This window comes from Lepisosteus oculatus, unplaced genomic scaffold (genome assembly GCF_040954835.1).
Source record: "Lepisosteus oculatus isolate fLepOcu1 unplaced genomic scaffold, fLepOcu1.hap2 HAP2_SCAFFOLD_64, whole genome shotgun sequence".
Classification (NCBI taxonomy): Eukaryota; Metazoa; Chordata; class Actinopteri; order Semionotiformes; family Lepisosteidae; genus Lepisosteus; species Lepisosteus oculatus.
In genome coordinates, this window is record NW_027168193.1 from 97,612 (window position 1) to 120,875 (window position 23,264).

A 23,264-nucleotide genomic window follows, 5' to 3' on the forward strand; every position below is an offset into this window, starting at 1 on the left:
ATCACTGCGGGATCCACAGTATGTGGACCCTCCGTGCGCCATCAGTCCACAGTCCGGGCTCTGAATCCTGCCATCCGAGTTAAGATCTCGGCGGAACCTGAGGCACAGTTCCTTCTTAAAACGTAATCTGGTGAGCATTTCTAGAATCGTACTTGTATAGATGCAGCCTTTAATGTGTTGCTAGTTTAAAATTGATGACTTCTTGAACTTCAGTAGGCAACTGCCCTCTTGATTTCGGATTTAATTTCTTTATTACAGGGGCGCTTTTATGAAGACAGAGTCATGTTCAGGTACTTTGCTTGATGGAGGAAGCTCATTACGGACTCTGTGATCTGCTCACCTGGAAAGGTCTGCTGTACTACTACAAGAGAGAAGTAGAGTCTGGAAGAAGGGACAATTTTATGATGCTTTGGAAGATAATGTTTTTTTTTCTTTGAAATCGAAATGAATCAGAATATCAGTGCAAAAGACAAACTCTTGGTTTGGTTTAAAAAGATATGGTTTTAAAACAGACAAAATGTAGTAAACAGGTGTTTCTCACTTTTGGAAAAGAATGGACCGGGGGTATTTTACTAGTTGCAGTGCTGATCTCACTGGGTTACAGTCCTGCAGTGTCACACGAGGGCCAGTGGCGCAATGGATAAAGCGTTTGACTACGGTTCAGGAGATTGCAGGTTCGACTGCTGTCTGGCTCAGGTCGTTTTTAAACGCATCGGGCTACTCCCCTAAGTAGTCTGTGCTACTTACTGCATTGTAATCGTACTCAGTAAGAGATTTCCTTCATGTAAATGAACTGCACCTGACAGCTTTAGAAAAACACCTGGGCTCAGTACGGTGCTGAGAGCTCAGCTTTGCTGTTCTAATTAGCATGCACTGCATCGGCTATGACCCGAACTTTTCAATTATTCAGATCAGTAAGTCAACACGTAGTCCACATGAAAGGTAGAAATATTCTCTTGTCTGTCTCTTGTTTGTATAGAACTGAATGTCCCTGACAATGTACTGTTAGTTTTAATTGAAGAACGGCATTTGTGTTCAAATATACCAGACAAGTTTACGTAACTGCTCATGCGACACTCAGTTGTAATTAGTCAAGAAATAAACAACAGCTGCAGGTCGAACAACAGCTGCAGGTTTGATTCAGAACGTATCATATTGCAGCGCCTTTTACTTCCATTGACAAATGATTGAGATTCGAAGAGAGATCCTTCAGACCAGAAAGCAAACCCACGGCTATTTCGGTTTTCTATCTAGGCAACGTTGGTGTCTGCAATAGCATACATGATAGCGTGATGCAATTTCTGTGGCTACATTTGTTGCACGTCATGCACAGTAAGAGTGTTTCTAACACCAAATACAAAGTCAACAATTAGCGATCACGCCTTCTCCTCAGTTAACCCACTGAAACCCTTGCTGTTAACAGTTCTTTACGAGCACCCACATATCGTGTCGGTTCTTTCAGCTTTATTCATTAGGTTTTCAAAGGCATACGTAGAGCACCAGAGGTCCTAACCCAAGATGTGTGGTTATCTGAAGGATTGCTTTCCATGGCAGCGGGTCCAAGCGATTTAGCGTTTTTATAGTACAGGCACAGGGACAAGGTGACGTGCGGCAGACGCCAGAGTAGGCAGGTTTCGAACCTGCGCGGGGAGTCCCCAGCAGATTTCAAGTCCATCGCCTTAACCACTCGGCCACGACAAAAGCGAGCTCACTCCCGCCGCATTCCTCCTATAATCTAACACGGAGTGCGAGGTGGCTGCGGATACGTTTTCAAAGTCGCTCTCCGTTAAAAAAAAATAAATACCTTTGACAAAATACGTGCCGGCAGACAGTCACACCTCAGAGGGTTTAAGGCTGGCTTCACGTTGAAATGATAAAGTCTCCCCGTCCGGATGTCAAAATGCAACTTTGGCAGACAGAAAAAACATCAACAAACCACAAATGTGGTCAAGGATTTTACAAGCTGCACCATACTGCACTTTCAAATGCATTTACATTCCTGTTAGACGCAGGAATTGCCTTTGTTTTGCGCGCTTACGAACGCCATGGAAAACGAAACAAAACAAAAGCCCTCAGCTCCTGCACTTGATTATAATGCCATTTCGTGTCGAAGCAGTAATTTACGCCATCCTACCACTGCAACACGGGGAATAGAGGGAAATGAGCACAAGCTACGAATCGTCTCAATCGCTCCCTAGAGTCGTAAGGCGCATTGAAGGGTGCACCCCCATCATTAATTGTTGCGCCTCTGTGAAAGGAAAGCTCTTGAGCAGTCTTTGAAACAGCTCAGATCAAACACTTGATTGCTTCCATGCGCATCTGGAGCCCATTTCTTATTTTCACTTCACGCCGCCCAAAGCATTTCTAAAACAGGAGATTCGCGTTTAGGAATGCGCCCTGCCCTACAAATAAAACAGGTCTACGGGTCTGAAACCTGCTCCACGGAAAACAGTTCTGTTGCGCTTTTGATCAAAGGGAGATTCGCTGTTCTTACTTTTTGATGACATAACACCCAAAGGGGCTTCTTTGGAGCTGGATTCCAACCAGCATCCTTAAGTTTCTTGGCGGTATCCTTTACAGTCCTCTGTTCGGTCGACAAGGGACCGAAGGGGGCAGCTTTCCTCACACATACAGTGCAATGTACTGTAGTGTTCCCCTTCATTGAATTCGCAGTTCTGCATCAGACCTCTAACTCGTTTCCTTAGCTTGGATTTAAGCCACGAAGCAGGCTTCTTCTGTATAAAGGTCTAGAGGAATCACAAACTATTTGAGAGGCCATCATCCCAGGGGGAACTGACAAAGTCTATCCCTAAACACCTAGCGCAGTCTCTCGAGAGACTGTCAAAAATCTCTTTCTCCATTCGTGCTGCAAGTAAGTGAAAACGTGGTCTCAACCCAGGGCCACTTGGCAGCAGCAGCACGTAAATACTGTTACTGCTCGATACCGACGTTAGCCTACCATACCATGTTTAGTCACCGCTAGGAAATGTAAGGCTCTAGTACCGGAGCAAACGACAGGAGGGCCAACGTTGAACAGGCACACGAGTTAGATATGGAGAGCGACGAGGATGGGATTCAAACCCACACGTGCAGAGCACAATGGATTAGCAGTTCATCGCCTTAACCACTAGGCCACCTCGTCGGCGAAACTGGGCTGTCCGGACATGGGTTGGCTCGCTCCAGATGATCTTTTTCTTTTTTCTCCCTCGTACTCGAGGGTCATTTTCCTGTTCCACATGCGATTTCAACATTTTCCTTGGGAGATGTCAAGCCAGCAAGCCACTGCTGTGGTTCAGTGGCCAGTGTGGAGTTCAGTGGCCCTGTTGTACACAGAAAGCACATTGAGCTCCTTGGACATGAAAAGTTCCAGATAAAAGCCATTTGTCATCCTTTCTCTTGGTGTCGATGTTGCTATTGTATGTAAAGGTGGCAACTTGCTCAGCGAGCAGGCGGAGCACACACCGAATGCAGATGTGTCTGAGTGGTGTGTCCAAGTGGCTGCAAAAGGACAACACTCCCGGGGCGCCGTGGCTTAGTTGGTTAAAGCGCCTGTCTAGTAAACAGGAGATCCTTGGTCCAAATCCCAGCGGTGCCTTTTTTTGTTCTGTCTTCTCGAACAGAACTGGTCATTATGGACAACCGCCTACGGCTAGACTTAATTAAATGCAAGTATTCATTTCCTGTCTTTAACGCGACTTGTTTTTCTTAAAATGGATGCAACTTGCAAAACATGAAATACAAACCTTGCTAATCAGCGCTAGCGGCTGGCAAAAAAAAAGAAGTCAGCAATGTTTTTTTTCTTTAACCTTAACCCTGCTAATGGAGAAGAGTTAAACGACCAAGTCTATGCAGCTTCAACGGTGCGCACGTCGGGTTCTTAGCTGAAAGGGTGGTAAATCACGCTCACCCCAGTCCTTAATCTTTTAAAGAGGATACAAAATTGAACCTAGTCGCCACATCACATACATCCTGATCAATGATAAAAAGGTAACATCTATCCTCGCTCCAGAGTAAATCTCACGTTGATGGCATATTTGTTTTCACTTTACCGTGAATCGGGTTCGGCTGCACAGAGGAGAGAGCAGAGCAATGAGGTCACGGGGACAGGGGAGTCACACGCTGGCGGTTTAAACACGCGGAAGATCACTGAGGGATCCACAGTATATGGACCCTCCGTGCGCCATCAGTCCGCACTCCGGACTCTGAATCCTGCCATCCGAGTTAAGATCTCGGCGGAACCTGAGGCGCAGTTCCTTCTTAAAACGTAATCTGGTGAGCATTTCTAGAATCGTACTTGTATAGATTGTAGCGTGCTCTCTGAAGGCACCAGTTCTGTAGGGTTTGGGCATTAACTGGGACAATTATTAATTGTAGCAGTAAATCATAAAATGATTCTTTGGATGGCCTTAGAATCCAACCATGCGATATAACTCAAACAACGCACACACATAGGTACTAATACACGAGGATACATTTATTAATAAATAGAATATGCATGTAAACCTAACAGATCTTATCAAGAGGGTTATCAGAATACAAAAGGTATATATTCAGTCAGTTACAAAGAGTTACATATATCAAGAGGACATATGTTCAGTATATCATTCATTTAGACCGTTTCGTAAATGAACTTGGTTATAACTTCTACATTGGATACTCAAAACAAGTACATAACTCTTAGGAATTAAATTGGTATCAACTGGTTGGGATGACAATTGAATTCTCGAGCTGTAATGCATTGAAGTTGAATACTCATCCAGTCTCTGGGGATTCAGATCTCCTGCAGACTCAAAGAAGCAGTTGCAGGCTTGTTGCTGTCCAATCCGCGCTGTCTGGCTTGGTGCCAGGTTGTGCTGTGCGGTTTGCGACAGTGCGCTGCTGATGCTCACTGACCGGCTAGTTAGTGTTGGCTTTAACTAGCAAAGTTTATGCACAGGAGAAAAGATGACTGTGGGTCCCAGCAGGTCAGGAAGAGGACCGGTTCGTTCCTGATGAAGCGCTTGTTCTGATTAGTGATTCAGCTGTCCACAGATCCGACCTGTTCACGAGGCTTGCTGCTGATGCTAACCTCGGGTGGATCCTCTGGTTACTCATGGCAACCTCCACTCTCGACTCTTAGAACAGAGGAAAGTACTGGCACTCGGACACACTGGCCGTTCCGTGGTTGTCCGGGCTGAGTCTCAGGATGGTCAGGAGGCGTGCTGTGAGAATGTCCTGCCCTTGGGAGCCTTCTGCTCCTGGGCCGTCCTGCCATGGAATTGTCTTGCACCCCTGGAATTCTCCTTAGAATTCTCCTACTGGAATAGTCCTACTAGTTCTCCTTCTCCAGGCTCTCTGTTGCCTGTTTTTACCTGGAGGAACTTCGGCTTGTCATTGGCTGAAAGTTTAATGGGCATCAGAGTCCCACATGGGTTACATTGCCCTACCAGTCCCTGACTGGTTGATCAAGGTGAGATATGAGTCACCTACTCCTGACACCTAGGAATGCAATCCAGATGTCCATCTGGCACTCCCTAGACAGATAGGCGCCAATGGATGTCCATTGATCATGATAGCCAGGCTTAGCTAAGTGCATCCCCATTTGGGAGCTGTCCCTTATCAAAAGAAAACATCTTTAAATCAGCCTGCATGAATAGTTTCTCTGTGGCTGCACCACAGAGATGAAGAGAGAGATGGGGCCTCATTTGGGAAAGCACAGCAACACTTATTTCTGTCTTATTAACAAGCATTGCCTCTACAAATCCCCCCTTTTTGAAGGCCACGAGGTCCTGAGGCGTTGTTGCCTTCAAAACAAAACAGAGTTAAGTGATGTCCCCTGTCATTAGAACATTAACCTTAAATGTCCACATTTCTCCTCGAGAATTCATACCGGAACCAGCATTGGGAACAAACAGGATTAATAACATCTGGAGTATGTATAAACACGGTAGGAGACATCATCTCAGTCTAGGCATTACAAATCAGGAAGTTCACTGTCAGTATCTGATACCTCTGTAGGCAGATATTTGGGGAAGAAGTAACTTCCTTTCTTTTGACATGCTACCTTTGACTCATTTGTGCTACCCGGAGTACTTCTTGATGTAAGAGTACAGCATTCAGAGTACATTGTCAGTCATGATCCAGCTTCCCATCAGCAGTGTTACAATAACACCGGTTCCTGTTCCCAGCCCCCCTGATGAACCATGAGACCTGTGTTGGGCACCTGCCAGGGTGGTTTGGAGGTTTGTTCCATTAAAGCAAACTAACTACCTGTACCTCCTGAGGGCTTACTGTTTCTTGGATTTCTCTCCAATTCAATAGTGTGGCACCTGAAGGCATCCACGACCTCAAGTTTGGTCTTATGTTGTCTGGTTCCAGACCGTACAGTGTCAAGTTACCATGCTGTACTATGGCCTCCTTGGGGCCAGTAGCATGCAAACCTATCAGAAATAGCAAACACACAACAGTGGCGGCAGCAATCAGTCCTCCCAAAAGTCTTTTCAGGTGGCTGATCCCAGTCATCTCCTTCTGAGTGACTGTTGCCTTTCTAAGTTGGCGCAGCATGTACATGGTCTCTTTCTCAGTATGCCATGTGGCATCTTGGGCACCAACATCCTGGAAATCTGAGGAGATCTGACGCAGCTGCTGATGCTGCTCCTCCATTTCCAGGACATCTGCTTTTTCAATTTGTTCATGCCTGTGCTCTAGGAACCCTGCAGGGGGTGGTGCAGCGGTGGAGCATGCCTGACCCTTGGCTTAGTGGTCATCTGGAGCACCTGAGTGATCTGGGATTGTTACTCCATTCTCACTGTTCAGGTCCACCCTGCACACTTCCTGATTGAGGAATCCCTCTATCGGCATGTTTACAATCGTTCGCTGGGCGTGGGTGTAAGACACCTGCTCGCTCCCCCCTTCCCTCTCTAGGGGTTCAGGGAGCTGCCCCAGCACTGGGATAGCTAGTTCACTGTCTTTGAACTCACCATCACCCACCAGGCCCATGTCAGTGCAGGCGGGGATTCTGACACCCCCCTTTTCCATGTTCTGCACTCACAGTCGGGTGGCTTGCCCATCCAGCTCCAGTGGTTGGTGCTGAACCACTGTTGGTCAGACTCAGACTGACAAACTGAGCTGGTGGCTGTAATAAAACCGGCTCGGCTTTCATTCCCTGTCCCTTCTGGGGGACTGGGTGTATTGGCAACCCTGCCGTTGAGGCAGGAACAATCAGGTCAATCTCACTCACTCAATCTCAATCTCACCTGGTAGTTGTGAGAAATAATGTTACCTGACTGCAGGTTCCCTGGGTCACAGCAGAGGGAATCGGCATCTGGGATCAGGTGTGTCCACAGCGCAGTAGTCTCAGCGTCCAGCTGAACCTCCTGTCTAACCTGTGAATGTTGCACCAGGGGATTTCTTTATTTATGTCTTTATTTAGTGGTTTCATTAGTGACAATGGCTAAACTTTCTTGGAAAAATGTCTTTTATGTAAACCATGTTTGCTATTAATTCATTTAGGACTAGAATATGTTCATTGTCTTCCAATAAAAGAAGGGTTCCTTTCGCCATAGTCGGGTTGACATTAGAAGCTTGCCACGCCCGGACTGTTACACCAACGCATTAGCATGTTAAAGCGATTTTGTTGAGGAGCCTAGCTTTCTTAACTAGTAAGTACTGTACTTCCTTGGTTTTGTAGGGGGGAAGGTGTCTTTCGCTGGAAATCTGGTCCCCTTCTACTGTGAAAATACCTGTGAAACCGGTTTAATCCGTCACAGCCAGCACTCCCGCTGGCCACCCACGTGTTATGCTCTTCATTAATGTCTAAGCCGGAACACATCATTATATCTCATTTTGTATTTCTTTTTAAAAAATCGTTTGCCCAGCCTAACAGTATTGTTGTTATTGTTTTTATCCTGTAAAGCGCTTTGAGGAGCCAGCTTTTAAGGCGCCATATACAATAAAGTTCATTATTATTACTATTGTTAAATTGCTGGACAGAGAGGTGAACATTATTACACGGAAGACAAAGATAGCGATTTATGTGTGGATGCTGCACATTGGTGGGGAGTCCCCATTGCCTGTAAAGCACTTTGAGTGGAGTGTCCAGAAAAGTGCTATATAAATGTAAGCAATTATTATTATGATTATTATTATTATTATTACGTTGCATTGTGCATTGTGTTGCTGTAATACAGTTTTAAATAATTAAAAGTCTAAACAGTATCAGCTTTATTTATGGGTTTTAAATCAATATAAATGTTTATATTGTAATGCCTAGGTGACTATTCATTGTTATTAAAATGACTTAAATTTGATCATGTTGTGATAATTAGAAATATAAATTTGTTTGGTGCGAGTGAAGTTTTATTTAATCTCTGAGCCAGGGAAACATTGTATTTTTTAAAAAAAAATGTTTATTAAAAAAAAAAGTAACGGCTCCAGCAGGATTCAAACACACAACATGTGATTTGGGAGTCAGGAAGCTAACCCACAGCACCACCAGCAAGGTCACACAAAGAGTGTCGAAAAAGCCCTACAAAACATTATGTAACAATTCTTGTGTTGCGGTACATGAGTATAATTATATCGTTATTAATTTCTTTAAATACGCGATTCCATATTATAGTCCCTTTTAATCAAATTCTTGTACCGGAGCTTGTTGACTCCAGTATCACGTTAGTTAAAGACTTCGATGCTTAAAATGTTTAGGGAGAAATGGAATACTGGTGTGTATGTTTTCTTTAAAGTACCGAGACCAGCCATATACTGTATGTTTAAGTTCCAAAATTAATATTGTTTATGGCCTTCACACGTGTTACAGTATGCTCCTATTCTTTTTATGCTCAGGTACTAAGATTTCCCTTCAGTGGTAAAATTCCATATAAATATTCAATGCTTAAACGGGCACAGTAAAGACATTAAATATACATGTACATATACATACTGTATACAGTACAGTTTGCATACAGTAATATGTTTATGTTCCTAAATCAATCTCTTTAATGAGCATGTGAAAGGCATGGTGAATCGGAGATTCTCAAAAATTACTGTACTTTGCATGATTGGAAACAAATGCGTGATTGCGAAATGCTGTGGTGTTACTTTTACAAAGACGGTCAATGAAAAAAAGAATGTGGACCAGGGCACTACTTTGAGTTTACAGCTTGTCCAAGGTCATTCATTATTAATACTATTAGTAATATCTTCGTTAAAGACTTTGATGGCGACAGCTCAAACATGAGAGGTTGAGCTTTATTAGCTCCACCTTGCAGTAATTCCGGATACTATTATTTTTTTGCGGTTTTATAGGAGAATTTACGGTAACTCGTGGTAGACTGCGTAAAGCGCACCGCAAAATAATGTGGTATCGCCCGCTTGTTTTGAATAGCTGCATCTGTACGCCCCGTGTCTCAACGGTAGGACGGAGTCAAATACTGCCTCGATACGTAACAGCGTTATATTAAACCGCAGGACTTGAGGGCTGTTTTGTTTGAATGTTCAAGGCATTGGTAAGAGCGTAGGTCAAGGGCCATTGGTGCATCTCCTGTAACTGGAGTAAAAATGCTATTCAAAGTGCAGTGACTGAAATCGTCGTCCACATGTCTCTGTTGTTGATTGCTTTCTGTCTAAGAACGTTCTGTTTTCATGTCCGAACGGGGAGACTTTATCATTCCAACTTGAAGCCACCCTTAAGTCCTCTGAGGTGTGTGTGTGTGCTTGCACGTATAGCGTAAAAGGTTTCTTAAACGGAGAGCGAACTTGAAAAAAGTTGCCTCCGCCGCCGCCGCCGCCTCGCACTCCCTGTTCGATTGTAGCAAGAAGGCAGCGGCCGCGGCGCTCGCTGTAGTCGTGGCCGAGTGGTTAAGGTGACGGACTTGAAATCCGTTGGGGTCTCCCCGCGCAGGTTCAAATCCTGCCGACTACGGCGTCCTTTGCATTTGGTTGCGTGCGTGCGTGCGTGTAAAAGGACCAGCGCCGTTTCGTTTTCGCTGGGACCTTTAACACTCTAAATCGCCTGGACCTGCAGCCTGTGAAATCGAATCTTCAGCACCCACGAAGGACGCTCTGCAGATAGACACAGATAACGATGCTTTTCTGCAACGAGCTTTCCAGCTGAATTTTCTCGGCAGCTCCGTACTGAACCTTTCTCCATTGCAACATAGCGGAGGCTCGTCACGTCTAAGGCAAGGCTGTGTAGGACCGCATACGCCACAGTGACTTGTACACAGACCACATGAAAGGCAAGCAAAATACACTTTTAAAATTCCAAAGACTCACAAGGTCAGAGGAACAGCGATGACCTGAACAGATCTGTTACAGAAGTCTAGGTTGACCTTTTTAGAGCTGTAATTGCATTTTTGTTTAATAGAAGATCAAATCTACTCGCATGTACCAGCACCTTACAGTTTATTGATGTTAATTCTGTTTAAGTAATAAGATTGCTAACGATGTTGTACTTTAGCCGGTGTTTTTTAGAACAAATTGCTTACACTTTTGTAAGGAATACGCAGTACGTGCCTTTGTCAGTCATTGCTCACCATACCTGTAACTTTCTTATCTAACTCACTTCCTCAAATGGTGAAGGTCCACAAACATAAATGAAAAAAAAAACCCTTGCTGTAGATGAGGTGCACAAAAAAGCAGCCCCTGATAGTGTATAACACATTTATACTATTGCAGAGACACATGTAACATATATATATACATACTGTATATATATATGAAACAGAAATAGAAACAGAAACAGGAATCGCTTACTCACCTGGAGAATCTCTGTAGGAATATCTAGCATTTATCAATGGAAATAAAAGCTGCTTTAATAAAGTGCATGTTCAAACTCAAACCCTCAGCTGCTGTTCTTGTTTGTTTTGGGAAAAATTGCTACTGAGCATCGCATGAGCCGTTACGTACCCTTATCTGTTAGGGAATTTCAAGGGAGGAGTTAGGTCAGAATGGGTAGGCTGCAAAACAACAAGTAAAGATTTATTCCAAGATGAAACGTTGTGGCGGTTTTCTTATCTTTTCAGCATGGACTAAACTTTTACGTGTTCCTTATATGCTATATATGTATATATTAGCACCAATGTCGTTCTTAAAAACTAACATGAAATTGTCAGGGACATTCAGCTATATACAAAGACGAGACAGACAAAGTAATAATTCTATATTAACGTGGCCTACATATTGACGCAATGATCGAACTAACTGACATGTTCTGATTCAGATCCCCTGCAGTTCATGCCAATTAGAACAATAGCAGCGCTGAGTCCTCCCCACCCTACTGAGCACAAATTCAGCTGCTCTCCAGTTCTGTTCTGCATGTTTTTTCATTGCAATTGAGCTCGGAGCTGGAGATGATCTCCATACAGTTCTGTGTTAACTAGCCCGCACTTGCGTGCTAATTTACGGGTTGTGGCAAATGCTTTTCTATAGTTCACATACATGACGGCAACCTGTTACCGAGGAACCTGAGAGGTTTAAAAGCCTCACGAGCCAGGCAGGACTCGAACCTACAATCTTCTGATCCAAAGTCAGACGCGTTATCCATTACGCCACTGGCCCATAGAACATGTGCTTGTACTCCACCACAGAGAGCTCTACACTGCTACCAGTAGTACACTTCCCCATCTAAATTTTCACAGCAAGAAACTTGTGTTTCCTACTATTTTTATCAGGTTTAAAATATCATCTCCTTAAAACAGAAAAAGTGTTGATGTGTCGTGCTGAAATTCCGATTGATTTTGAATTCAAAGAAAAAAGGTTTTCTTCCAAAACACCGTGAAATTGTCACATCTTGCAGACAATAGGTGTATTCCATGTTGAAAAGAGAAGAAAGAAAAACCATGGAACCTTTTACAGGTGTGAGGCTTCTTCAGGTGTGAGAAGACCTCACGGCCGAAACGTTGTGTTTCCTTTCTTCTCTTTTCAGCATGCAATAAACCTATTACTTGTTCCTTTGCAGCCGAGGCATGCTGACATAGCTACCCAGCTGAACATCTTGCAGGCTCTACTTCTCTCCTGTAGAAGTAAAGCAGGGCTTGCTGGGTGAGCTTTTGCTCCGGTATGTTAGGTCACGTGTCATGTTAAATCACTTCTTCTAAACACAACATTTGCTGGTGCTAGCTTTCCCCATGAAAAGAGACATTTCCCTTACAGTACATGACATATCGTTTTTTTTTTCTATCAATAAGTATAGAAATAAAACAAAAGAAAAAATGTTGTCGCCAAAGAATGCACAGCTCTGTCGCCTTGGGGAGGTGTCAAGGGCATTGAGCTCCATGAGAAGTGCCAGATAAATGCCATTTCTCATCATTTCTCTTGGCGTCAGTTCTGCTATTAAATGGGAAAGTGGCAACGGGCTCAGAGATTGTTAAGTGCACACCGAGCGCAGATGTGTCCAAGTGTCTGTAAAAGTGCGGTGCTCCCTAGTGGCTTAAAGTGCCTGCCTAGTAAGCAGGCGATCCTGGGTCTGAATACCAGCTGTGCCTCTCTCCGTGTCTTGTTGTGCCAAATGTATCATTTCAGACAAACATGTACAGCTTTGTTCAGTTTAATGCAAGAATTCATTTCCTTTCTGGAATAACTTGTTTTTGAAGAAATCCATACATTTTGTGAAAGATGAAATCAATTTCTTGGTTGTCAGTGAAAAAATATTGCTGGCTACAAGAAGCGCAAACGATTGTTTTCTTTGACCATAAACCTGCAAATGTAGGGAGCACAAAAGGCTGTCAGTCTCTGTGGAGCAATCGGTTAGTGCATTTGGCTGTTAACTGAAAGGTTGGTGGTTCAAGCTCCTCTGGTATGCGTGTCTCAGTTTTTCCAATGTAAACATCATCACCATCGCTAAAGAAGATGGCGCAGAAGGCTCCACAGCCGAAACGTTGTGCTTCTTTTCTTCTCTTTTCAGCATGGAGTAAATCTTTGCTTTATCCTTTGCAGCCTAAGCATGCTGACGCAGCTACCTTTCTCTTAACGCGCCTCAATCATTATTCACCAAAACGATCAGCAGAATAAGTCGCCTTTGTGGTGATGTCACTCCTCTGCTTCACAAATGTCCTTAGTGACGGGCCATTTCTTTCTGCCATTTTTCCGGAGCGGTTATTGATTGCTCCATCATTTCCCTCTTACTTTCCATCACTAGATTGAAAAAAAAAAACAGAAACAGGCTGACAGGACGACAATCAAATTGCAAAAACTCATCAAAGCACTCGATAGAGTATTTGAATCCACAAGTAGCTACGAGCAACTTTGTCTTGGCTTGCATGAATGTCGGAATATGTCAAAAAGAAAAAGATGGTGGCTTTTTCATATTCGTTCTTTTATTTTTAGCTCGTTGGCTCTTCTGTCCATTGTCCTCCTGCCTGGCTCTTGACCTGTGACTGTCTGAACGCACACAGTAGACTTTCATGCGGGGGATTTGTCCTGAGCCTCTGTGAAAGACCCAACCACCCCCATAAATAACTGCTCTAGAAACACATGAATGCAAAACTAAACCACAGCTTGAAGAGGAGCTTGTCATGACCGCCAGGCAGTTAAGACCAACTCTTAAGCGATCTAATCAGCACCAGCAGGGGGTGATTATTAACAAACGCTGCCGCACGAGTTAACCCACCTGCACACACTCCACCGTGCGGTACACAGTGCTATTTTTACCATCTTTACCTGCTTCCCGCTGCTCTGTATTGAGTCTATTCCTTGAGAGCTCTACCTGGCGTTTTTTCCATTACCTCGTTTATTCTGGATATTGGACTCCCCTTCTGCCTTTTTGACTTTGGACCTCGCCTCTCACCTCGGACTGTTTGCCACCAGTGTTCTCCCTGGATTACGACTTACCTTACGCCTCTTGACCACGAAACAAAGCAAAGCAGAGCAAAACAAAACGAACAAACGAAAACCCTCACGTCCCGCACTTGCATATAACGCAGTTACGTGCCCAAGCGGTATTGTACGTCATCCTAGCACTGCACCCCGGGGCGTACGGTATATGGGAACGAGCACACGCCACCAATCGTCTCGAATCACTCCCTACAGCTGTAAGGCGCCTTGAAGCGTGCACCCCCAACTTTCTTCTTTGCCCATCTGTGAAAGGTAAACTCTTGAGCAAACTCTGAACCAGCTCTAAGGAAACTAACCCGATTAGACGTTACTTTGACTCATCTTTTTACGCTCAGTGCTGGATTGCTCAAACTCCAGCTAGGGTTAGGGTTAGCATTCCCACGCTACTTAGACACTTTGTTTACGCTCAGTGCTGGATTATGGGAACTTCAGGACGAGTGGGTATTTTCTCCTATCTGTCAATTCTGTTTTGTTTTGGAGACTCTTGGCTGCCTATGTTGTACAGTGCAGCGTGAAGGAAACATTTTCCAAAACTGTGTCAGCTCAAAAGTTGTAAGAAAACCTCTCCAGCTGCTTTAACTCTCTTCATTTTTGTCATTTAATGTGACACTCGATGTATAACTGGAGCCTCACATATGCAAATGGTGAGGCTCCAGTTCGACACCACTTTACAGTATATGACAAAAGCATGGCAGACTGTGCCGGACCGGCAGATAACTTCCACTTATTTTTACCATATTAAACATTGGAAATCCTCCCACTTGTATTTGTGACACTTGATTTTGGCTCCACCTAAGACACTCTTAAATCTTCAAACACATTTCTCTTCTCCCGCAACACTCTTGTCTGTCGGCACTATGTGGCAGCGTTGCATGACAACCCCTCTCACCACGGAAAGGAACCTAACAGCTTTGGTAAGAGAGGAGAAAAGGACCTGGCCAGTACGGGGCTCGAACCCGTGACCTTGGCGTTATTAGCACCACGCTCGAACCAACTGAGCTAACCGGCCTCACAACAGTGCTCCTCTCTGTGCTGCAAAAAATCGAACTCAGGGAATTTCTTTTGTCCTCCTTTGAATAGAAAGCCGTGTAATTCAGTGTACGGGCTTTCTCGTGCAGTTTCATGGTTCTTGTAACCCAAATCCTACACTGGCCTGAAGTGCCCCCCCATTTCACAGCATTTTTCAGCTGATTTAAAATGTACCTAAAGGAGAAGCATTATTGAAGACCATCAATTACCAAGAGCTTTTGTCAAAGGTTTTGGTGGTCATTTTGAATGACCACAGAGCGCTGTGACCTCGGTTTTACATCTCATCCAAAAGACAGCGCCCTTTTACAACACAGCATCTCCGTCACTATACTGGGGCATTGGGACCCGCACAGACCTCAGGGTGAGCGCCCCACCGCCGGCACCATTAACACCGCTTCCAGCTGGAAGCTTTGTTTTTCCCTGTAGCTCACCCTCATCTGGGTACTGACCTGGCTCACCTGCTTAGCTTCAGTGGGTTTTTTGAGTTGCGAGTTGCAAGGGGATGCAAGTGATGGAGCCGCTCGCTGCAAAAGCCACTGTATTGGCCGGGAATCGAACCCGAGCCTCCCGCGTGGCAGGCGAGAATTCTACCACTGAACCACCAATGCTCAGTCCCTGGGCCTTCAAAAAAGACGCTTTTTTGGTGCTCTGTGCAAAACGCGTCGACATCTGCTTCCAGCTGCAAAATGCCATTCGCGGACGCTGAAGAACTTATTTCCAAGGCAGCGGGTACAAGCGATTGGGCGTTTTAAAACCACCAGGAACAGCAAAGAGGCGCGCTTCTTTGCTTGCGCCGAAACACACCGACTGGAGGCGGATAACGTAGTCGGCAGGATTCGAACCTGCGCGGGGAGACCCCAATGGATTTCTAGTCCATCACCTTAACCACTCGGCCACGACTACAGCAAGCCCCACTGCCGCTGCGTTCTTGCTACAATCTTACCTGGATCGCGAGGCGCCGGCGGAAGCCTATTTCAAAGTCGTTCTCCGTTTCAAAAAAACATTTCCAAAATACAAGCCTTGCAGACAGACACGCCTCAGAGGACTTAAGGGTGGCTTCATGTCGGAATGATAAAGTCTCCCCGTCCGGACATGAAAATGCCACTTTGTTACACACAAAAAAAGAATCAACAACAGAGAAATGCCCACAAGCATTTGAAAAGCCGCACCACGACGCACTTGAAATAGCTCTTACATTAGTGGTAGACGCAGGAATCGCCTTTTTATTTACGCTCTTACCAACGCGATGGAAAGCAAAACAAAGCAAAGCAGAGCAAAACAAAACGAACAAACGAAAACCTTGCGTATAACGCCGTTACGTGCCCAAGCGGTATTGTACATCATCCTAGCACTGCACCCCGGGGCGTACGGTATATGGGAACGAGCACACGCCACGAATCATCTCGAATCACTCCCTACAGCTGTAAGGCGCCTTGAAGCGTGCACCCCCAACATTCTTCTTTGCGCATGTGTGAAAGGTAAACTCTTGAGCAGACTCTGAACCAGCTCTAAGGAAACTAATCCGATTAGACGTTACTTTGACTCATCTTTTTACGCTCAGTGCTGGATTGCTCAAACTCCAGCTAGGGTTAGGGTTAGCATTCCCACGCTACTTAGACACTTTGTTTACGCTCAGTGCTGGATTTTGGGAACTTCAGGATGAGTGGGAATTTTCTCCTATCTGTCAATTCTGTTTTGTTTTGGAGACTCTTGGCTGCCTATGTTGTACAGTGCAGCGTGAAGGAAACATTTTCCAAAACTGTCAGCTCAAAAGTTGTAAGAAAACCTCTCCAGCTGCTTTAACTCTCTTCATTTTTGTCATTTAATGTGACACTCGATGTATAACTGGAGCCTCACATATGCAAATGGTGAGGCTCCAGTTCGACACCCAGTTCGACACCACTTTACAGTATATGACAAAAGCATGGCAGACTGTGCCGGACCGGCAGATAACTTCCGCTTATTTTTACCATATTAAACATTGGAAATCCTCCCACTTGTATTTGTGACACTTGATTTTGGCTCCACCTAAGACACTCTTAAATCTTCAAACACTTTTCTCTTCTCCCGCAACACTCTTGTCTGTCGGCACTATGTGGCAGCGTTGCATGACAACCCCTCTCACCACGGAAAGGAACCTAACAGCTTTGGTAAGAGAGGAGAAAAGGACCTGGCCAGTACGGGGCTCAAACCCGTGACCTTGGCGTTATTAGCACCACGCTCGTACCAACTGAGCTAACCCGCCTCACGACAGTGCTCCTCTCTGTGCTGCAAAAAATCGAACTCAGGGAATTTCTTTTGTCCTCCTTTGAATAGAAAGCCGTGTAATTCAGTGTACGGGCTTTCTCGTGCAGTTTCATGGTTCTTGTAACCCAAATCCTACACTGGCCTGAAGTGCCCCCCCATTTCACAGCATTTTTCAGCTGATTTAAAATGTACCTAAAGGAGAAGCATTATTGAAGACCATCAATTACCAAGAGCTTTTGTCAAAGGTTTTGGTGGTCATTTTGAATGACCACAGAGCGCTGTGACCTCGGTTTTACATCTCATCCAAAAGACAGCGCCCTTTTACAACACAGCATCTCCGTCACTATACTGGGGCATTGGGACCCGCACAGACCTCAGGGTGAGCGCCCCACTGCCGGCACCATTAACACCGCTTCCAGCTGGAAGCTTTGTTTTTCCCTGTAGCTCACCCTCATCCAGGTACTGACCTGGCTCACACCTGCTTAGCTTCAGTGGGTTTTTTGAGTTGCGAGTTGCAAGGGGATGCAAGTGATGGAGCCGCTCGCTGCAAAAGCCACTGTATTGGCCGGGAATCGAACCCGAGCCTCCCGCGTGGCAGGCGAGAATTCTACCACTGAACCACCAATGCTCAGTCCCTGGGCCTTCAAAAAAGACGCTTTTTTGGTGCTCTGTGCAAAACGCGTCGACATCTGCTTCCAGCTGCAAAATGCCATTCGCGGACGCTGAAGAACTTATTTCCAAGGCAGCGGGTACAAGCGATTGGGCGTTTTAAAACCACCAGGAACAGCAAAGAGGCGCGCTTCTTTGCTTGCGCCGAAACACACCGACTGGAGGCGGATAACGTAGTCGGCAGGATTCGAACCTGCGCGGGGAGACCCCAATGGATTTCTAGTCCATCACCTTAACCACTCGGCCACGACTACAGCAAGCCCCACTGCCGCTGCGTTCTTGCTACAATCTTACCTGGATCGCGAGGCGCCGGCGGAAGCCTATTTCAAAGTCGTTCTCCGTTTCAAAAAAACATTTCCAAAATACAAGCCTTGCAGACAGACACGCCTCAGAGGACTTAAGGGTGGCTTCATGTCGGAATGATAAAGTCTCCCCGTCCGGACATGAAAATGCCACTTTGTTACACACAAAAAAAGAATCAACAACAGAGAAATGCCCACAAGCATTTGAAAAGCCGCACCACGACGCACTTGAAATAGCTCTTACATTAGTGGTAGACGCAGGAATCGCCTTTTTATTTACGCTCTTACCAACGCGATGGAAAGCAAAACAAAGCAAAGCAGAGCAAAACAAAACGAACAAACGAAAACCTTGCGTATAACGCCGTTACGTGCCCAAGCGGTATTGTACATCATCCTAGCACTGCACCCCGGGGCGTACGGTATATGGGAACGAGCACACGCCACGAATCATCTCGAATCACTCCCTACAGCTGTAAGGCGCCTTGAAGCGTGCACCCCCAACATTCTTCTTTGCGCATGTGTGAAAGGTAAACTCTTGAGCAGACTCTGAACCAGCTCTAAGGAAACTAATCCGATTAGACGTTACTTTGACTCATCTTTTTACGCTCAGTGCTGGATTGCTCAAACTCCAGCTAGGGTTAGGGTTAGCATTCCCACGCTACTTAGACACTTTGTTTACGCTCAGTGCTGGATTTTGGGAACTTCAGGATGAGTGGGAATTTTCTCCTATCTGTCAATTCTGTTTTGTTTTGGAGACTCTTGGCTGCCTATGTTGTACAGTGCAGCGTGAAGGAAACATTTTCCAAAACTGTCAGCTCAAAAGTTGTAAGAAAACCTCTCCAGCTGCTTTAACTCTCTTCATTTTTGTCATTTAATGTGACACTCGATGTATAACTGGAGCCTCACATATGCAAATGGTGAGGCTCCAGTTCGACACCCAGTTCGACACCACTTTACAGTATATGACAAAAGCATGGCAGACTGTGCCGGACCGGCAGATAACTTCCGCTTATTTTTACCATATTAAACATTGGAAATCCTCCCACTTGTATTTGTGACACTTGATTTTGGCTCCACCTAAGACACTCTTAAATCTTCAAACACTTTTCTCTTCTCCCGCAACACTCTTGTCTGTCGGCACTATGTGGCAGCGTTGCATGACAACCCCTCTCACCACGGAAAGGAACCTAACAGCTTTGGTAAGAGAGGAGAAAAGGACCTGGCCAGTACGGGGCTCAAACCCGTGACCTTGGCGTTATTAGCACCACGCTCGTACCAACTGAGCTAACCCGCCTCACGACAGTGCTCCTCTCTGTGCTGCAAAAAATCGAACTCAGGGAATTTCTTTTGTCCTCCTTTGAATAGAAAGCCGTGTAATTCAGTGTACGGGCTTTCTCGTGCAGTTTCATGGTTCTTGTAACCCAAATCCTACACTGGCCTGAAGTGCCCCCCCATTTCACAGCATTTTTCAGCTGATTTAAAATGTACCTAAAGGAGAAGCATTATTGAAGACCATCAATTACCAAGAGCTTTTGTCAAAGGTTTTGGTGGTCATTTTGAATGACCACAGAGCGCTGTGACCTCGGTTTTACATCTCATCCAAAAGACAGCGCCCTTTTACAACACAGCATCTCCGTCACTATACTGGGGCATTGGGACCCGCACAGACCTCAGGGTGAGCGCCCCACTGCCGGCACCATTAACACCGCTTCCAGCTGGAAGCTTTGTTTTTCCCTGTAGCTCACCCTCATCCAGGTACTGACCTGGCTCACACCTGCTTAGCTTCAGTGGGTTTTTTGAGTTGCGAGTTGCAAGGGGATGCAAGTGATGGAGCCGCTCGCTGCAAAAGCCACTGTATTGGCCGGGAATCGAACCCGAGCCTCCCGCGTGGCAGGCGAGAATTCTACCACTGAACCACCAATGCTCAGTCCCTGGGCCTTCAAAAAAGACGCTTTTTTGGTGCTCTGTGCAAAACGCGTCGACATCTGCTTCCAGCTGCAAAATGCCATTCGCGGACGCTGAAGAACTTATTTCCAAGGCAGCGGGTACAAGCGATTGGGCGTTTTAAAACCACCAGGAACAGCAAAGAGGCGCGCTTCTTTGCTTGCGCCGAAACACACCGACTGGAGGCGGATAACGTAGTCGGCAGGATTCGAACCTGCGCGGGGAGACCCCAATGGATTTCTAGTCCATCACCTTAACCACTCGGCCACGACTACAGCAAGCCCCACTGCCGCTGCGTTCTTGCTACAATCTTACCTGGATCGCGAGGCGCCGGCGGAAGCCTATTTCAAAGTCGTTCTCCGTTTCAAAAAAACATTTCCAAAATACAAGCCTTGCAGACAGACACGCCTCAGAGGACTTAAGGGTGGCTTCATGTCGGAATGATAAAGTCTCCCCGTCCGGACATGAAAATGCCACTTTGTTACACACAAAAAAAGAATCAACAACAGAGAAATGCCCACAAGCATTTGAAAAGCCGCACCACGACGCACTTGAAATAGCTCTTACATTAGTGGTAGACGCAGGAATCGCCTTTTTATTTACGCTCTTACCAACGCGATGGAAAGCAAAACAAAGCAAAGCAGAGCAAAACAAAACGAACAAACGAAAACCTTGCGTATAACGCCGTTACGTGCCCAAGCGGTATTGTACATCATCCTAGCACTGCACCCCGGGGCGTACGGTATATGGGAACGAGCACACGCCACGAATCATCTCGAATCACTCCCTACAGCTGTAAGGCGCCTTGAAGCGTGCACCCCCAACATTCTTCTTTGCGCATGTGTGAAAGGTAAACTCTTGAGCAGACTCTGAACCAGCTCTAAGGAAACTAATCCGATTAGACGTTACTTTGACTCATCTTTTTACGCTCAGTGCTGGATTGCTCAAACTCCAGCTAGGGTTAGGGTTAGCATTCCCACGCTACTTAGACACTTTGTTTACGCTCAGTGCTGGATTTTGGGAACTTCAGGATGAGTGGGAATTTTCTCCTATCTGTCAATTCTGTTTTGTTTTGGAGACTCTTGGCTGCCTATGTTGTACAGTGCAGCGTGAAGGAAACATTTTCCAAAACTGTCAGCTCAAAAGTTGTAAGAAAACCTCTCCAGCTGCTTTAACTCTCTTCATTTTTGTCATTTAATGTGACACTCGATGTATAACTGGAGCCTCACATATGCAAATGGTGAGGCTCCAGTTCGACACCCAGTTCGACACCACTTTACAGTATATGACAAAAGCATGGCAGACTGTGCCGGACCGGCAGATAACTTCCGCTTATTTTTACCATATTAAACATTGGAAATCCTCCCACTTGTATTTGTGACACTTGATTTTGGCTCCACCTAAGACACTCTTAAATCTTCAAACACTTTTCTCTTCTCCCGCAACACTCTTGTCTGTCGGCACTATGTGGCAGCGTTGCATGACAACCCCTCTCACCACGGAAAGGAACCTAACAGCTTTGGTAAGAGAGGAGAAAAGGACCTGGCCAGTACGGGGCTCAAACCCGTGACCTTGGCGTTATTAGCACCACGCTCGTACCAACTGAGCTAACCCGCCTCACGACAGTGCTCCTCTCTGTGCTGCAAAAAATCGAACTCAGGGAATTTCTTTTGTCCTCCTTTGAATAGAAAGCCGTGTAATTCAGTGTACGGGCTTTCTCGTGCAGTTTCATGGTTCTTGTAACCCAAATCCTACACTGGCCTGAAGTGCCCCCCCATTTCACAGCATTTTTCAGCTGATTTAAAATGTACCTAAAGGAGAAGCATTATTGAAGACCATCAATTACCAAGAGCTTTTGTCAAAGGTTTTGGTGGTCATTTTGAATGACCACAGAGCGCTGTGACCTCGGTTTTACATCTCATCCAAAAGACAGCGCCCTTTTACAACACAGCATCTCCGTCACTATACTGGGGCATTGGGACCCGCACAGACCTCAGGGTGAGCGCCCCACTGCCGGCACCATTAACACCGCTTCCAGCTGGAAGCTTTGTTTTTCCCTGTAGCTCACCCTCATCCAGGTACTGACCTGGCTCACACCTGCTTAGCTTCAGTGGGTTTTTTGAGTTGCGAGTTGCAAGGGGATGCAAGTGATGGAGCCGCTCGCTGCAAAAGCCACTGCATTGGCCGGGAATCGAACCCGAGCCTCCCGCGTGGCAGGCGAGAATTCTACCACTGAACCACCAATGCTCAGTGCCTGGGCCTCCAAAAAAGACGCTTTTTTGGTGCTCTGTGCAAAACGCGTCGACATCTGCTTCCAGCTGCAAAATGCCATTCGCGGACGCTGAAGAACTTATTTCCAAGGCAGCGGGTACAAGCGATTGGGCGTTTTAAAACCACCAGGAACAGCAAAGAGGCGCGCTTCTTTGCTTGCGCCGAAACACACCGACTGGAGGCGGATAACGTAGTCGGCAGGATTCGAACCTGCGCGGGGAGACCCCAATGGTTTTCTAGTCCATCGCCTTAACCACTCGGCCACGACTACAGCAAGCCCCACTACCGCTGCGTTCTTGCTACAATCTTACCTGGATCGCAAGGCGCCGGCGGAAGCCTATTTCAAAGTCGTTCTCCGTTTCAAAAAAACATTTCCAAAATACAAGCCTTGCAGACAGACACGCCTCAGAGGACTTAAGGGTGGCTTCATGTCGGAATGATAAAGTCTCCCCGTCCGGACATGAAAATGCCACTTTGTTACACACAAAAAAAGAATCAACAACAGAGAAATGCCCACAAGCATTTGAAAAGCCGCACCACGTCGCACTTGAAATAGCTCTTACATTAGTGGTAGACGCAGGAATCGCCTTTTTATTTACGCTCTTACCAACGCGATGGAAAGCAAAACAAAGCAAAGCAGAGCAAAACAAAACGAACAAACGAAAACCCTCACGTCCCGCACTTGCGTATAACGCCGTTACTTGCCCAAGCGGTATTATACGTCATCCTAGCACTGCACCCCGGGGTGTACGGTATATGGGAACGAGCACACGCCACGAATCGTCTCGAATCACTCCCTACAGCTGTAAGGCGCTTTGAAGCGTACACCGCCAACATTCTTTTTTGCGCATCTGTGAAAGGTAAACTCTTGAGCAAACTCTAAACCAGCTCTAAGGAAACTAATCCGATTAGACGTTACTTTGACTCATCCTTTAAGGGACCTTTGTTAATTGGAGAAATCAATGATTTCGAATGAATTCTGTATGCGTTAAA

The 23,264-nt window shown here is 45.8% G+C and overlaps 11 non-coding genes across 11 annotated transcripts; 2 read left to right on the plus strand and 9 right to left on the minus strand.

Moving 5' to 3' along the window:
- Positions 1-3,521: 3,521 nt before the first annotated feature.
- trnat-agu (transfer RNA threonine (anticodon AGU)) lies at positions 3,522-3,595 on the plus strand. The gene has a single exon. It is a non-coding gene; the product is annotated as a tRNA-Thr (tRNA).
- A 6,221-nt stretch (positions 3,596-9,816) lies between these two features.
- On the plus strand, positions 9,817-9,898 carry trnas-uga (transfer RNA serine (anticodon UGA)). Its single transcript has one exon. It is a non-coding gene; the product is annotated as a tRNA-Ser (tRNA).
- A 1,564-nt stretch (positions 9,899-11,462) lies between these two features.
- Positions 11,463-11,535, minus strand: trnaq-uug (transfer RNA glutamine (anticodon UUG)). Its single transcript has one exon. It is a non-coding gene; the product is annotated as a tRNA-Gln (tRNA).
- A 3,209-nt stretch (positions 11,536-14,744) lies between these two features.
- On the minus strand, positions 14,745-14,818 carry trnai-aau (transfer RNA isoleucine (anticodon AAU)). The gene has a single exon. It is a non-coding gene; the product is annotated as a tRNA-Ile (tRNA).
- Positions 14,819-15,375: 557 nt separating this feature from the next.
- Positions 15,376-15,446, minus strand: trnag-gcc (transfer RNA glycine (anticodon GCC)). Its single transcript has one exon. It is a non-coding gene; the product is annotated as a tRNA-Gly (tRNA).
- Positions 15,447-15,659: 213 nt separating this feature from the next.
- trnas-aga (transfer RNA serine (anticodon AGA)) lies at positions 15,660-15,741 on the minus strand. The gene has a single exon. It is a non-coding gene; the product is annotated as a tRNA-Ser (tRNA).
- A 1,901-nt stretch (positions 15,742-17,642) lies between these two features.
- On the minus strand, positions 17,643-17,713 carry trnag-gcc (transfer RNA glycine (anticodon GCC)). The gene has a single exon. It is a non-coding gene; the product is annotated as a tRNA-Gly (tRNA).
- A 213-nt stretch (positions 17,714-17,926) lies between these two features.
- On the minus strand, positions 17,927-18,008 carry trnas-aga (transfer RNA serine (anticodon AGA)). The gene has a single exon. It is a non-coding gene; the product is annotated as a tRNA-Ser (tRNA).
- Positions 18,009-19,909: 1,901 nt separating this feature from the next.
- On the minus strand, positions 19,910-19,980 carry trnag-gcc (transfer RNA glycine (anticodon GCC)). Its single transcript has one exon. It is a non-coding gene; the product is annotated as a tRNA-Gly (tRNA).
- A 213-nt stretch (positions 19,981-20,193) lies between these two features.
- On the minus strand, positions 20,194-20,275 carry trnas-aga (transfer RNA serine (anticodon AGA)). The gene has a single exon. It is a non-coding gene; the product is annotated as a tRNA-Ser (tRNA).
- A 1,901-nt stretch (positions 20,276-22,176) lies between these two features.
- trnag-gcc (transfer RNA glycine (anticodon GCC)) lies at positions 22,177-22,247 on the minus strand. The gene has a single exon. It is a non-coding gene; the product is annotated as a tRNA-Gly (tRNA).
- Between the last annotated feature and the right edge of the window lie 1,017 nt (positions 22,248-23,264).